At 37.9% G+C, this 15,193-nt stretch overlaps 1 protein-coding gene and 1 long non-coding RNA gene across 2 annotated transcripts in view; one reads left to right on the top strand and one right to left on the bottom strand.

Moving 5' to 3' along the window:
* LOC6038480 (death-associated protein kinase related) overlaps positions 1–15,193 on the top strand; it is a 166,271-nt gene that overhangs the window by 10,681 nt on the left and 140,397 nt on the right.
* Positions 9,100–9,555, bottom strand: LOC119765630. Its single transcript, XR_005276865.1, has 2 exons — positions 9,441–9,555; positions 9,100–9,383 (listed from the first exon to the last, which is right to left on the bottom strand). It is a non-coding gene; the product is annotated as an uncharacterized LOC119765630 (long non-coding RNA).

Raw genomic sequence — 15,193 nt, 5'->3', positions numbered from 1 at the left:
TGTTTTTAATTTGTGTTCATTTATTTCTAGAAAATACCAGATCAAATATATTCAACGTAATGAGGAATATCACCAGCAAGCTTTTGGAGACATCAGATAAGTATAATTCAATCTCATTTGTAAAGCTGGATACTTTGCGTTTTTGTTTTTTTTTCAGGTTTGGAAGATATTAGTGACGGAAAACAGCCAAAGTGATTCTGTTCAGGTGGACAATTTGAAATATCTGTTTATTCAAGCGTCCTTCAAATTGCTTGAACTTTTTTTTTAAATGGTAATGCCCATTTAAAAAAGCACTAAAAACTATTTAAAACTGGGTAATTCTCCGCAAACTCACACAGCAGTTGCCCCGACCCCTCTTCAATTTGCGTGAAACTTTGTCCTAAGGGGTAACTTTTGTCCCTAAACACGAATCCGAGGTCCGCTTTTTGATATCTCGTGACGGAGGGGCGGTACGACCCCTTTTATTTTTTAGCATGTTTTTCAATCATTTGCAGCCTGAAACGGTGATGAGATAGAAATTTGGTGTCAAAGGGACATTTATGTAAAATTAGACGCCCGATTTAATGGCGTTCTGAGAATTCCGAAAAAAACGTATTTTTCATAAAAAAAAACGCTAGAAAAGTTTTAAAAATTCTGCCATTTTCCGTTACTCGACTGTAAAAATTATTGGAACATGTCATTTTAAGGGAAATTTAATGTACTTTTCGAATCTACATTGACCCAGAAGGGTCATTTTTTCATTTAGAAAAAAAAAAAAAAAAAAAAAAAAAAAAACATTTTAAAATCTATTTTTTGGCTTTGATACGTAGTTGCAAATTAAAATCTATCACAAACATTTTAAAACCTTGCAGGGAATTTTCGATATGTTGCTAAATGTTTTTCTGATGAAAATGGAGAACCATTTTTTTAAATAAAAATACAATGGCAAAAATACTGTTTGATCTTTTTTTTATCTTCTCGACAGTTTGTTAAATGTCAATTTTTTGCAATTATGTCGTGAAACTACTTACTTTTCCTGTCATTCTTGAACGACGAAATAGCCTACTTTTCAGTACCAAAAATAATAGAATAAAATAGCAACACTTTTCAGCACTTGTTTCGAAAAGTAACACTTTTCAACATTTTTTTTTAAATTTAAATGATTTATTGACAAAATACATGAAAATTTGACATAAAATTTCACTCAGTGTGTGTTTTTTGGAATTGCAAAAAATGTTGTATGGAACTCGTTGCAAAACTTGATTTTTTCAGCACTCTTCGTATTTATCCAACTCGGTGAACCTCGTTGGATAAATGTACGACTCGTGCTGAAAAAATCCTCTTTTTGCAACTTGTTGCATAAACTACTATTTTGCAATTTATCTAAGTGTTTTAAAGGGAAATTTTGGACTGGATTTTTCAGAGGACATTTTTTTGGCTCTGAAACGTTGTTGCAAATCATAATTCATAACAAAAATTTTAAAAACTCAAAGTTGATTTTTTATTATTGATATACTATGAAAACAACATTGAAAAAAACACATTGATTTTTTATAAGTCCATGGTTATTTGACAAATGCTATTTTCCAAAAAGAACTGTTGCTAAGTATTTTTCGATTGCAATTTTGGTCCAAGTTAAACTAGTTAAACGTTGTTCAAAAACAATATTTTACAAAAAAATCAAAATTGTTTTTCTTTGTTTTTAATTTGTGTTCATTTATTTCTAGAAAATACCAGATCAAATATATTCAACGTAATGAGGAATATCACCAGCAAGCTTTTGGAGACATCAGATAAGTATAATTCAATCTCATTTGTAAAGCTGGATACTTTGCGTTTTGTTTTTTTTCAGGTTTGGAAGATATTAGTGACGGAAAACAGCCAAAGTGATTCTGTTCAGGTGGACAATTTGAAATATCTGTTTATTCAAGCGTCCTTCAAATTGCTTGAACTTTTTTTTTAAATGGTAATGCCCATTTAAAAAGCACTAAAACTATTTAAAACTGGGTAATTCTCCGCAAACTCACACAGCAGTTGCCCTGACCCTCTTCAATTTGCGTGAAACTTTGTCCTAAGGGGTAACTTTGTCCCTAAACACGAATCCGAGGTCCGCTTTTGATATCTCGTGACGGAGGGCGGTACGACCCTTTTATTTTTAGCATGTTTTTCAATCATTTGCAGCCTGAAACGGTGATGAGATAGAAATTTGGTGTCAAAGGGACATTTATGTAAAATTAGACGCCCGATTTAATGGCGTTCTGAGAATTCCGAAAAAAACGTATTTTTCATAAAAAAAACGCTAGAAAAGTTTTAAAAATTCTGCCATTTTCCGTTACTCGACTGTAAAAATTATTGGAACATGTCATTTTAAGGGAAATTTAATGTACTTTTCGAATCTACATTGACCCAGAAGGGTCATTTTTTCATTTAGAACAAAATTTTTCATTTTAAAATTTCGTGTTTTTTCTAACTTTGCAGGGTTTTTTTAGAGTTGTAGAGCAGACAATTACAAAAAAAAAATGATATATAAACATAAGTGGTTTGCTTATAAACATCACGAGTTATCGCAATTTTACGAAAAAAAAGTTTTGGAAAAGTTACTTTTTGCGTTTCTCTTTGTTTAGTCGTCCGTGTCTGTCGCGGGTGATGGTGAACGGCCATGAGCGACAACGGCCAACTTTTTCAAAACTTTTTTTCCTAAAATTGCGATAACTCGTGATGTTTATAAGCATACCCCTTATGTTTATATATCAAAATTTTTGTAATTGTCTGCTCTACAACTTTGTAGAACATGATTACACTCTAAAAATAACCCTGTAAAGTTAGAAAAAACACGAAATTTTAAAATGAAACATTTTATTCAGATGAAAAAATGACCCTTCTGGGTCAATAAAAATTCGAAAAGTACATTGAATTTCCCTTCAAATGACATGTTCCAACATTTTTTACAGTCGAGTAACGAAAAATGTCAGAGTTTTAAAACTTTTTCAGTGTTTTTTTTTTCGATGGAAAATACGTTTTTCCAAAATTCTGAGTACGCCATCAAATCGGGCGTCTAATTTTACATAAAAGTCCCTTTGACACCAAATTTCTATCTCATCACCGTCCCAGGCTGTAAATTATTGAAAAACACCTCTTTTTTCGCATGTTCAAAATTGAAAGGGGTCGTACCGCCCCTCCGTCACGAGATATAAAAAAAAGTTATTCCTTAGGACAAAGTTTCACGCAAATCGGCAACTTTTCCCGATTTTCGTGTAAGTTGGTAGAGAATTACCCAACTATAAAAATACCATCTGAGAAAAAAAAAGTTTGATTTTTTTTAATTATTTTAACCCTCTACAACTCAACCCCGCCTTTAGACGGACTTCGATCTAAAAAATCGCTAAAAATCAATTTTACAACTAATGTTTGATGTTAAAAAGCATTGGAAGAAAAAAACTCTTATAATTTTAGAAAATGATAGGGTAGGATGTTTGACTTGTTTTATGTGACTTTTGCCAATGTTTTAAAAATGAAATTTTTTCAGGAGTCAACTTGGCTGTGTTTTTGACTAACATTTACTATATTTTAAGTAAAAAGAAACATGCCGTAATTTTTGTAGTGTTCCAGACTATGCCTCTACGCATTTTTTTACAATTTAAATAATAAGGGTGCCATTCTATATCAGAAAATGTGAAAAACAAGCAAAAATAGATTAGGTGATTGTAAAAACATGAAAAAATAGATAGGCAAAATGTAATGATAGGATGTGATAGAATAAGCCAAATACTACCAATAATAAAGATAAACTAAACAAGATAAATTCAAATTAAAATACTAAAACTAAAACAAGAAAAACATAAAACAAAAGAAGTAAGGTTTTTCGTAGAACAAAAAATTAGGGAGGTAGAGGCTTAAATGAGCTGCTCTTACTTTGAACATAGATTTAATTCTAAGAAATAAATAAAAATCATCACTTTAGATAGTTAAAAAAATAAAATCATAGATACTGTGTTATTTTGACAAAACAATTTTTAATAAAACTGCCCGTGTTCAAAACAATTTAAAAAAAAAATTCGAAGGTAGGTAAGCAAAGACTTGAAAAACGTTGCTTCTTGATTGAGGAAAGGCTAAATTATCAAAAATAATTAAATTTCTTTAAAAAACATTCTTCCGAGTCTAGACCTCACGTATCCATATCGACCCAGAATCCAATTCTGAGCTAATTTCTGTGCGATGTTGATCGAAAATATTCCCTTGATTTTCTTGGCTGAACGAATACTGTCCGGATTTGTTTCATTAAGTTCAGTTTCGGGTCCCTTGACATGGTATTGATAATTGTGAATTTTAAGCAGTTTTGAGTATCATTATTCTAGATCACTGATAGATACTTATCAAAATTTGTTTGATTTGACCACGTCTGAGGCCGAATTAAACAAGGGGAAATCACAAATATTTACTGATTTTTTAAAGTTCAGCCTTTCCTCACTTAAACTCTCACTTTTACTCTCCTCTGATATGCTTCAATCTGAAAGAATCACACCAACCGCGGACCTACAGCAGGTAAAAACAAACATTTTGGAAGAACATCCCGATTACCTTCGTTCTCATCTCATTCACAAATCGACGTCGTCGTGCTATCTTGTCGCATCCGCCATTTTGACGTTCCGAGAAAAACGCGTTTTAATGTTTGACCTTGAATATTCAAAAACGAGAGCACGCAATGTAAACAATAACAAACACGTTTTGTTTGGCTCACCATTCTGTGCACTGCCGTTCTACGCATAATTGTCCCATGTTCAAAAAAGTGCAACTGAGAAAAACGCGATTGAAATTTTTCGACCGATTTCTGTGTTTCTACACATAATTGTCCCGTGGGTTCCTATTCGCCCAATGTGTCCCTAATCGCCCCAGTTAGCAGTTTATCACCCTTATTTGTGATTCTCTTGCTATACAGCAGGTAAACAAGGCATAATGCTTAGTAAAACTAATGATTCCGTGTAAGAAAATACTTGGTGGGACAATTATGCGTAGAAGTTCAACGATGGGACAAACAGACTTGGTGTTGTTTTTGATGAGTTTCCGAACTAAGTACCAGATTTTATGTAAACGAAACTATTGGCACTACGCCCCCCGGGGCATGGCCTTCCCTCTAACGTGGGATTTCTGCTCCAGCGCCTCTGACGAGACAGGAGAAACCGGGACCGACGTTTTACTTCACCATCCGATAGAAGCTCAGTGGATAAGGCGGGAATCGAACCCGCGTCTCATAGCATCATCGGGATCGGCAGCCGAAGCCGCTACCCCTGCGCCACGAGACCCAGATTTTATGTGTTTTTCTTAAAGTACACATTAAACTAAACTTAAAAATGGCATAAAGTCAAAATCGTCAAAAACTGACATGGGACAATTATGCGTAGAACGGCAGTGCAGTGTCCCAAAGTTTGGTTGAAGTTGGTTGCTGGAGTCCCGAGTTATAATTACAAATGTTTACGGTAGTCTAGCTTGTACGTGCGACAAACGCATCCTGACTTTCCTGGCCTGAAATCCCTTTGGCCATTTGTCGCACTTACATCAATTTTCATGGAGTGACAAGATAGCACGACAAGATTGAAACTACTTTCATATGTAAAGTGACAAAAATGCACGGAGTTTTTCGGTTTTTGTTGAATATCTCAGGATTGAAATCGAATTTTGGGGATCTGTGAAGGTCAAAAGGTGAGGCATTGTGAGCTGCACAAAATGGCGTTCTTAACTCAATTTGGCCCAAAATGCACGTACGACAAGTTAGCACGATGGCGACGAAATCCTTCTAAGAAGATAAAGAGAACCAGCTACAACATCCCATTGACATATTTTAGCCTCAAATGATGGCGCTTATCTACCTGTCACAATCGTGCCCGACGACGGTGATTGTCGATTTCGGAATTTCCTCCGGGATAATTTACCCCCTAAAAAGGAGAACCGAAACCCGTCAAAAACCTTAACTGTTTGCTAAAACCGTCTAACCATGCTTCCTTTTTGAACAAAAAAATCGTTACAGACTCGCATCCTACGCATCGAACTAACCGCTCTCCAAGCCGCTCATCATTAAGCTATTTGGTGGTTGAGCTGCGCACCCAAATAGTCATCGAACGAGTTTGGAAGAAGATTCACGCGAGGGCCAATGCCAGTGACAAACCAATCCAACCGTCGTCGTCGTCAGGTTCAAAGTCAACCAACGATTCATGCATGCGATGATGTGTGAGCTCGAGGGAGCGAGAAGTTCGTTTGAAGAGTTTTGCAAATTTGAAAATTGCCTCCCCTCGGCCGTTTGCTCTTCTTCGCGTGTTTTGTTTACGCTCCGTTCGTATCGGCGTTGACACACGCGAGCTGTGTGAGTTGTTGTGAGATTTGTGTTCGCCAAGAAGTATTACATCATCGCGTTAAATGGCCAGTTTGTAACGGACTTTTTTTGAATTTGCAAAGTTGTCTCGTTAGTCACTTTCAGTTTTGTCTGGTTTTGTGATTTTCAACCATGTTCATGTTAAGAGTAGATCGACTTAATCAAAACTTCTGTAATTTTCAATGAATATGAATTTACATCACAAAAAGCAGCTATTGAAGGTCACCAAACGGTTCCACCTCTAGAAACCAGTGACCACCCCGCTTCTTCGTCGTTATCAACAATGTTTTCGTTACGACGACTTGGGGTCACTAATTAGATGCTCTCCGGCGTGGAATTGGTCAGCCGCGGGAGATTCCTTCGGCCAGATAAGCTCTCCTTATCGGCTAATAAAATTATGACGTGCAGCGGCCAAACCTGCTGCTGTACGTGGTGGTTTGGACGAGACTTGTTCCAACACGTACAACGACTACGACGACGACAAGTGCACAACAGTTACTTGGCAAGTTAGGTGCGCCCGAACAAGAAGACAAGACAGGTAACGCGAACCGTGCTAAGGTTATCAAAATAATGCTAATGAGGCAAGCACCGTTTTGTTGTGTACGGGCACCTCCATGCTACTGCTACCGCGCTGATCCAGCGATCCAGTTGTTGACGGAATTCAAGCATTCAGCGGGTGTTTCCATTCCTTCTGGAGCTCCAGCCGTCCTCGATCAATTGAGTTATTCCGTAAACGGCGTTGAGTTGACTCCGCAAATGAACCGACCTCCACAAAACACACATTCTGCCAGAGTCTTCCGGCAGCTCCCTACCGCGTTCTTGCCAAAAAGAACAGTTAATCCTCGCCCTCGCTCGCGTTACCGTACAAGACCCCTCCTCAAATCCCAAGGGATCACTTCGCGAAACCTGTTGCTGCAGCCCAGCCACACAGCTTCGGCTGAGGTTCTCGATCCCTCCAAGACTCTTCTTTCTCTTCCCGTTCGCGCTCTGGCGGACAGTTAATCACGATCGCCAAGGTCGTTCGCCTTTCGCCGGGGTGTTCCCGTCTTTCTCCAACTTCTCCACGAAATCCCGCCGCCCAGCAAGGTCGATCAACCGCGATCGAACATGGCGCAATTTGCGCGAAAAAGAAAGAGTGAAGGTAGAGAGGTCCATCAACGAATCGGTTCGGGAAAGTGGAAAGTGGGAGGGGAGCGACCAGCCGGCGGCCGCAAGGGATTAGTTCTGCGCCATTTCTGGCTCCGCGCGTCGATTTCTGGACCAAGAAAGCAGAAACGAGAACTGAGCCCGAAGCAGAAACGAAAAACCTAGTTGCACAACTCGGTTGATCGTGGCTGCAGAGAGATGCCCGAAACTCGCCGTTCACTGTACACACAATACCGCCGGACGATCGGCGGTAGCTCCCCGGAACGAATTCTCCCAAGGTCATTCGGCGTAATCGACGACCTTCTCCGCAGGTTCTTTCTTCTCTCGCTTGGAGCTGTTCTTGTTTGGCTCCGTTTTTTTCGGCAGATCATCGTCCGCACCGAAAACCAAGAAGAACATGATTTTGATGTGGTTTGTCCAACAACTGGACTGAAGAGAGAGAAAAAAGGTGGGATGAACACGAACACGGCGATGTTCCTTTTTCGGATGCGAGCCGGAGCTGTACAACAAGTTTACAATCGATTGTTTTGACTTGGCTCGCGACGGCGGACTGGCCACCATGCCACCATGCTCTGGAGTGGTTCTACCGCGGACAGCCGAAAACAGGCTTGTGTGGTCGAATGTTGGCTCTTTGTTTGAAATTTCTGTAATAATAATTCTTTTATTAATATTTTCAAATTAAGTTAAAATTACCCGACTTCACCATTTCCTGCTCCGACTCCACAGTCCTGGTTTAAAGAAAGTTTTTCAAAAGGCCAATCGTTTGAGGACTGAAAATCTGGCAACGCTATCATAAGTTGTGAGCGCTTATGAACAATTTATAGCTAAACTGAGTGTTGTCGAATGAAAACGTAAGAGCATTTCTTTGAGATTTCTAACAACGATTTTTTTTGCATGTTTGATTTGGCTGAAATATTGTGAATACAGACAAAAATCAAATTTCGAGCGCATCTGCGAAGGCCACCACTTATCACTCGCGAAACAATTTAATGGGATCCCTTTTTGAGTGTAGAATTTTTGTGCTGTCATCTGTCACAAAAAAAGCAGCCGCAACAAAAACAAACGTGATTCTTGAAACAACATTTGGAATCTTTTTTTTTCAACAAAGGGTACGTTTCACAGTATTTTTGATAATTCGAGCTTAAATTTGTTACTAATACCATCAGTTTTTGTTCATTTCCAGAATATACAGTGCCGAGGAACAGCAGGAGATGGAGTACGACGATTATGAGGAGAAGGAATACCTCGAGATCCCGTTGACATAGATTATGATCCGTTTGCAGACGAACGCGTCGATACCGAATCGACAGACTGCGGCAAAGACGGAAACGGAAGCGAAGATGACCGAGGAAAGGAAGTTCATGAAAAGAAAAACCGTCGCAAAATCGATCCCAATTCTTAAGTTCTGAAAATCACCAGACCAGGCATCAAGGACCTTTCATTTGAACGCGTTTTTGCCAGCGTAATTAAAGAACCAGCGTTGGAAACAGCAGTCCAGTTGCAAGAGAACGATTTCAGTCAGCACCTGGCAACCCAGATTACGGACAGACGGAACGAACCACGAATGAATGCATCATTGTGATTTTATCACTCTTATTCTCGAAATAAACTTTGTTTAGTCGTATGTTTTATTTATCGCATCAATTATGGCAAAACAATCAAGCCGAACTTCTTCAGGTTCTTTCCCAAGCCCTTTTCCGATCACAGAAATTCTTGGCCCGGTCCAAGATTCAGACGGAATGAAATCCTCATTGATCTAATTGCTGCTCCAAATGTCTTGTACACCTGGTCCCGTTTCTTGCGATTAACACCGGCGGTTGAGTTGACAATTTTGAGCCATTCCCAGATCGCAGATTTAAGCCAGCCTGCGATGAACATTCTGCATTGTCTGATCCTAGTTAATAAAATGTTTTATTTGAGATTTCAACTAATTTTGAGTAAAAAACTTAACAACGTAGCGAAAATCCGAAGTCGAACAACCAAAACATTGCCGAGAAAAGTCAAATCTGATCGGCTACACGCTAACAGGGAAATACTCAAATTAAGTTTGACATTTCGACAGAGAAACTGCGCAACAGATTTTTTTGCGGAACAGATCTGTTGCGCACTTCGGTTTGGTGGAATAAAGACAATATTGAGAATAATTTTTTATGACACTAAGAGGCAATCATTAGTTTGTCGTATTCAGTTTTTGAAAATTTTGACGTTTAGATCACTTTTCAATAGAACAGTTTCAGTAAATGAGTTTTGTATTTTTTTTAGGTGAATTGCTCCATCCTGCATTTTTCGTGAGTCTTTTTGTAACATCTTAGGTATTTGAACGAAAAAAATCGTGGGCTCACCTTCAAATTTGACATTTAAACATAAAAACAAAAAATCTCATAAAAGTGATATGTTTTCTTCTTTCAGTGTATTTATTTAGGAAAGCCCGTAAAATTTCCTACAAGTTTGTCTTTGAACACTTTTTGATACGATGCCATGGCTGCAAGACACAGAAATATTTAATTTCCGAATTACAAAAATATTTAAAACACTTCCGCCCTTATCAAATGCATTATCGAGTTAAACTGGCCCCATATACCCAAAAATCTAACTCCTGATTGTTGTCGGGCCCGTTATTGATCAGCGTTAAAGTTTATTTTAAAGTTGCATGAAAGATATGATTATCATTTTAGTCCAAAGAACAATTTTAAGAATCGATTTTTATTTGGCAAACTAGGGAAAAAATACCCTTTCTAATCAAACACCTATCTTCGTCATAAGGAGAGTTTGATGTTCGATTAAAGCTCCAAAAATACTATTTAGGCTATAAACTTACCAGCAACAGCACCGCCTCGAGTAAGCACGCAAATTTATGCCACTTACTGGCCAAAAAGATCAAATTTAATGCACTTTTGATCATAATTTCTATTTTGCGAGACCATTTCTCATCATTTTGGTGGCACACACATCCACACGCAAGATCAGAGGTTAACTGCTTAACGAAAGCCGCCATCAATATCTTTTCACTTGTGCTAACGATTTTAAAGCGATTAAGAAATAAAATTGCTTCCAACTACTGGCAACATGTTCTTTTGCCCATTAGTTAGTCACTCACTTGAAAAATAATCCCGAAAAATGTAAATAATAAGCAAGCACCATAAAAAAAACAAACGCGCTAAGTCTTTTGACGTTTCAATTTTGGATATCCATTCCAATCGAAGGCTGAAGAAAACGAGCGAGGAGCGAAGGCAAATAAAGAACAAAGGATGGCCACCAACACCACAAACATGCTGGTGCAGCGCCTGTTAGAGTGAGCAAGTGCTGCCAGGAAACTTTCGCTATGAATGCTACTTTTCGTGAGTGTTCGCTTAAAATTTCATCAATTTTGGCAGCACTAAGCAGACCCAAAAGAGCGCTGGAAGAAAAAAAGAACTAAGCTGAAAATAGAAAAATGGGCGTGGCCCAATGCACTCGACTGATTAGAATGCATTTTTGAAATATATTTTTTAAATGCTTGTAAAAGGAATAGCATAACTTTTAATAACAGTGAAAATAAACAGAAATGTTCACAAAAAGTTGCTCTACTCGTTGGTGTACTTGGTTTTAGTGAATCTCAAGGAACAATCCAGATTATCCAGCATCATTCAAACACGACCGCTTATTAGGCTTAAAATGTGCATATTTCCCCTATAACTTTTTTATGCAGTCTTGATCAATAACAGAGTAGCATTTTCGGGTCACTCAAGCTCAAAGCATACAATATCATAGTCCTGACGAATTCAAACAGATTCAAAGTATTGTATCGCTGATAGTAATTTTAAAATCAATTAAATATATCCGTGAGATATTTTACGTCATTCAAGTAATTCTGAACGACTTGCAATATTATCGCCCAAAAAGACATTTGCGCCATCGGCGCTGAATTCGAAAGCATCAAAACCCATCCGGAGCTCCGAAACCACCTCAAATTCACACACACACAACACTAAACCATTAATCGAATCGCATAAACAACAACATGCAAACCGTGCCCACCGGCCCGGATCGTCCACTTTCGTTGCAATTCTCCAAAATGTCAAAGGGCCCAATAAATCCGATCCGTTTCCACACAGCATCACCACCGACTCGACTACGTTGAAGCCAGCTGAGTTGAGTAGGAAAAAGGTCTTCCTAACCTATACTCTCTCACAAGCTGTACATTATCTTCTTGGAATATCAGTGTCTTGCGAACCTTCGTGGTGAACGGACACTAGAGCTGCGGTATTTTTTACTACCTAAGCTCAGAGTTATTTCAAAACAAAATTCACAGTCTTTTTAAAGACTACCTGAGTTATTTTCCAAAATTCTAAACAGTCTTTTCAAGACTAACCCCACCTGAAATTTTGTTGTATTTTACAAACGAAGCCATCTTTTAAGAGAACTTTGCTTGCAAAATGCGTCAAAACAAAGGTAAACGCAAATCTTCTGAAGATTTGGTCGTTACGTCGGTGAAGCGTTTGAACGCTAAACCGGCTAACGGAAACAGAAAAAGAAAACAGCCTCTTCTGAGGTCTGATTCTGATTCTGAATGTGAGGTCAATCCTCCAATTCCATTGACAAACAGTTTCGGTGTTTTATCCGAAACTGATGACAAGGAACCTTCTCCTCGTACTGAGCCTTCTGCCGTCGAGAAACGAGTAAAGGCTCCGCCAATTGTAGTGACTTCCGTCTCCGATTTGGCCAGCTTTCGAACGCAACTGAAGAATTGCAAGGAAACTTGCAATTTGAAAGTTTCGTTCCAGCTTGGTCGAAGAGGAGAATGTCGCTTGTTGACGGAATCTTTACAAGATCACCAAACTTTTGTTGGTTATTTGAAAAACCACAAACACAATTTCTACACGTATGAGACCAAGAATGCTCGGCCATTCAAGGCGGTCTTGAAAGGTCTCTCCAACGACTTGTCGGTGGATGAGATCAAAAACGAACTTAAGGTGTTGCTTGGCTTTGCCCCATCCCAAGTAATACCAATGAAGAAAAATCAAACGGGAATATTTCTCGCTTTGGTTTGACTTCACAATTTTATCTGATTCATTTCAACAGAAATGAAATCAACAATTTGAAACTTTTGGACAAAGTTCAGTTTTTGTTCCATGTACGGGTAAAGTGGGAGCATTTTAAGAAACATGGCGGTAATGGCCAGAATCTGACCCAGTGCCGGCGTTGCCAGGCATTCGGTCACGGTACTGATCATTGCGCCATGGTTCCAAAATGCATGGTTTGCGGGGATTCTTCTCGACAAGGACAATTGTCCCGTGAAAGAAGTCACCCAATTTAAATGTGCAAATTGTGGTGGAAATCACAAATCAAATTTCTGGGATTGCCCCATCAGAAAAAGGTTTTGGATTCTCGTGCTAAGCATCAGCCGAAATCCAAACCGAAATTTTCTCAAAGTCAGGTTGTACCTGCATCTTTAAATCAAACGTTCGTGCTGTCTCACTCGAACAATTCTAGAAATACCCCTACCGTGGAAAAGTTAGGTAACAACAATGGCATTTCTTATGCTAACGTCGTTTCGGGTTCATCCACGAATTTTAAATCCTCTACCAATCTTTCTGAAATTGGGCAGGTACCTCAAATCTCATTTGAAAATTTTTCTGCTGGCAACGCTTTGGGATCTTCTGATCTCGGCGATGTTACGTTTGAAAAATGACTTTTTGCAAAACTCACTGTTTGGTTTGATTCAAACAATGAGTAATGCTACATCCATGATGGAAGCAATCCAGATTGGATTAAAATTTGCGAATGATGTTGTTCTTACCCTGAAGTTTAATCATGGATCTAAGTAATTCCATCAATATTATGAATTTTAATGCTCGCTCTTTAAAAGCGAAAGAAAATGAATTTTTCAACTTTTACGAGTTCATAACGTGCATGTTGCTGTTATAACCGAAACATTTTAAAAACTGGCACTTATTTGAAAAGTGATCCAGATTATAAAGTTATAACTAATAACCGAATGAATCGAAATGGCGGTGGAGTTGCAATAGTTATCCACCGTAGTATGACTTATAGCACGTTACGTGACTTTAAGTTAAAAGTTATTGAAAGTTTGGGCATTGAACTTGAAACTTCTTTTGGGAAAATTATGATTGCAGCTGCATATTTGCCATTCCAATGCACTGGGGAAAATAAAAATTATTTCAAAGGGGATTTGAATAAACTTACTCGGCATAGATCTCGATTTTTGATCATCGGTGATTTTAATGCCAAACACCAATCTTGGAATAATTCAAAAGTAAATTCCAATGGTAAAATTCTGTTCAGAGATTGCACTTCTGGTCTTTATTCGGTTTTATACCCGAATGGGCCAACTTGCTTTTCTTCTGTTAGAAATCCATCAACAATTGATTTGGTTTTGACAAATCAAAGTCAGTATTGTGGTCCTTTAGTGACTCATGCTGATTTTGATTCTGATCATCTTCCAGTAACTTTTTCACTTTCTCATGAAGCAGTTACCAGACCCAATAGTTCTGTGTTTAATTACCACAAAGCTAATTGGGACAGGTATCAGCATCATATTGAGAATAATTTAAATCATGATTTTGTTTTAGAAACCAAAGCTGATATTGATTCAGCCTTGGAATCTTTAACTAATGCAATTTTGGATGCTAGGAATATTGCTATTCCTAAAGTCCAAGTCAAATTTGATTCTCCCATTATTGATGACGATCTTCAGCTTCTGATTCGTCTGAAAATGTTCGCCGAAGACAGTATCAACGTTCTCGTGATCCTGCACTGAAGCGAATTCAAAAGATTTGCAAAAGGTTATTGACCACAGATTCACTCTCCTGCGAAATGAAAAGTTCGCAAGAGATGTCGAACAAATTAAACCTTATTCCAAACCTTTTGGAAACTTTCAAAGGTTCTTAAGAAACCTCAAAACCCATCCCTTCTTTAAAAGATGGTGATAATATTCTATTAACTAATGGGGAAAAGCTCAAAACTTGCTCAGCAGTTTGAGAGTGCTCATAATTTCAACTTGAATGTTTTGAGTCCTATTGAAAATCAAATTTCAATAGAATTTCAGAATATTGTTGAACAAGAATTTTCATCAGATGAAGTTTTTAATACGGATCTGAATGAAATAAAATCTATTATCAAAAATTTAAAAATATGAAAGCCCCTGGTGAGGATGGCATTTTTACATTTTAATTAAAAATTACCAGAAGCAACTTTAAGTTGCTTGGTCAAAATTTTCAACAAATGTTTTGATTTGGCATATTTTCCCAGTAGTTGGAAAAATGCCAAAGTAATTCCGATTTTGAAACCGGATAAAAATCCTGCTGAAGCCTCAAGCTATCGGCCCATTAGTTTGCTTTCATCTATTAGTAAATTATTCGAAAGAATAATTCTTAATAGAATGATGACGCACATTAATGAAAATTCAATTTTCGCTGATGAGCAGTTTGGATTTCGCCTTGGGCATTCAACTACTCATCAGTTGTTGAGAGTTTCAAATTTAATTCGAAGCAACAAATCTGAGGGCTATTCTACTGGCGCTGCTCTTCTAGACATAGAAAAAGCATTTGACAGTGTTTGGCATAAAGGTTTGATTGCGAAATTGAAAAGGTTTAATTTTCCGATTTATATCGTGAAAATTATTCAAAATTATTTGACGGATCGTACTCTGCAGGTATGTTATCAGAATAGCAAATCTGATCAACTACCTGTACGTGCTGGCGT

The sequence above is a fragment of the Culex quinquefasciatus genome, chromosome 1 (assembly GCF_015732765.1).
Source record: "Culex quinquefasciatus strain JHB chromosome 1, VPISU_Cqui_1.0_pri_paternal, whole genome shotgun sequence".
In the NCBI taxonomy this organism is placed as follows: Eukaryota; Metazoa; Arthropoda; class Insecta; order Diptera; family Culicidae; genus Culex; species Culex quinquefasciatus.
This window is presented reverse-complemented; position numbering and strand designations above follow the sequence as displayed.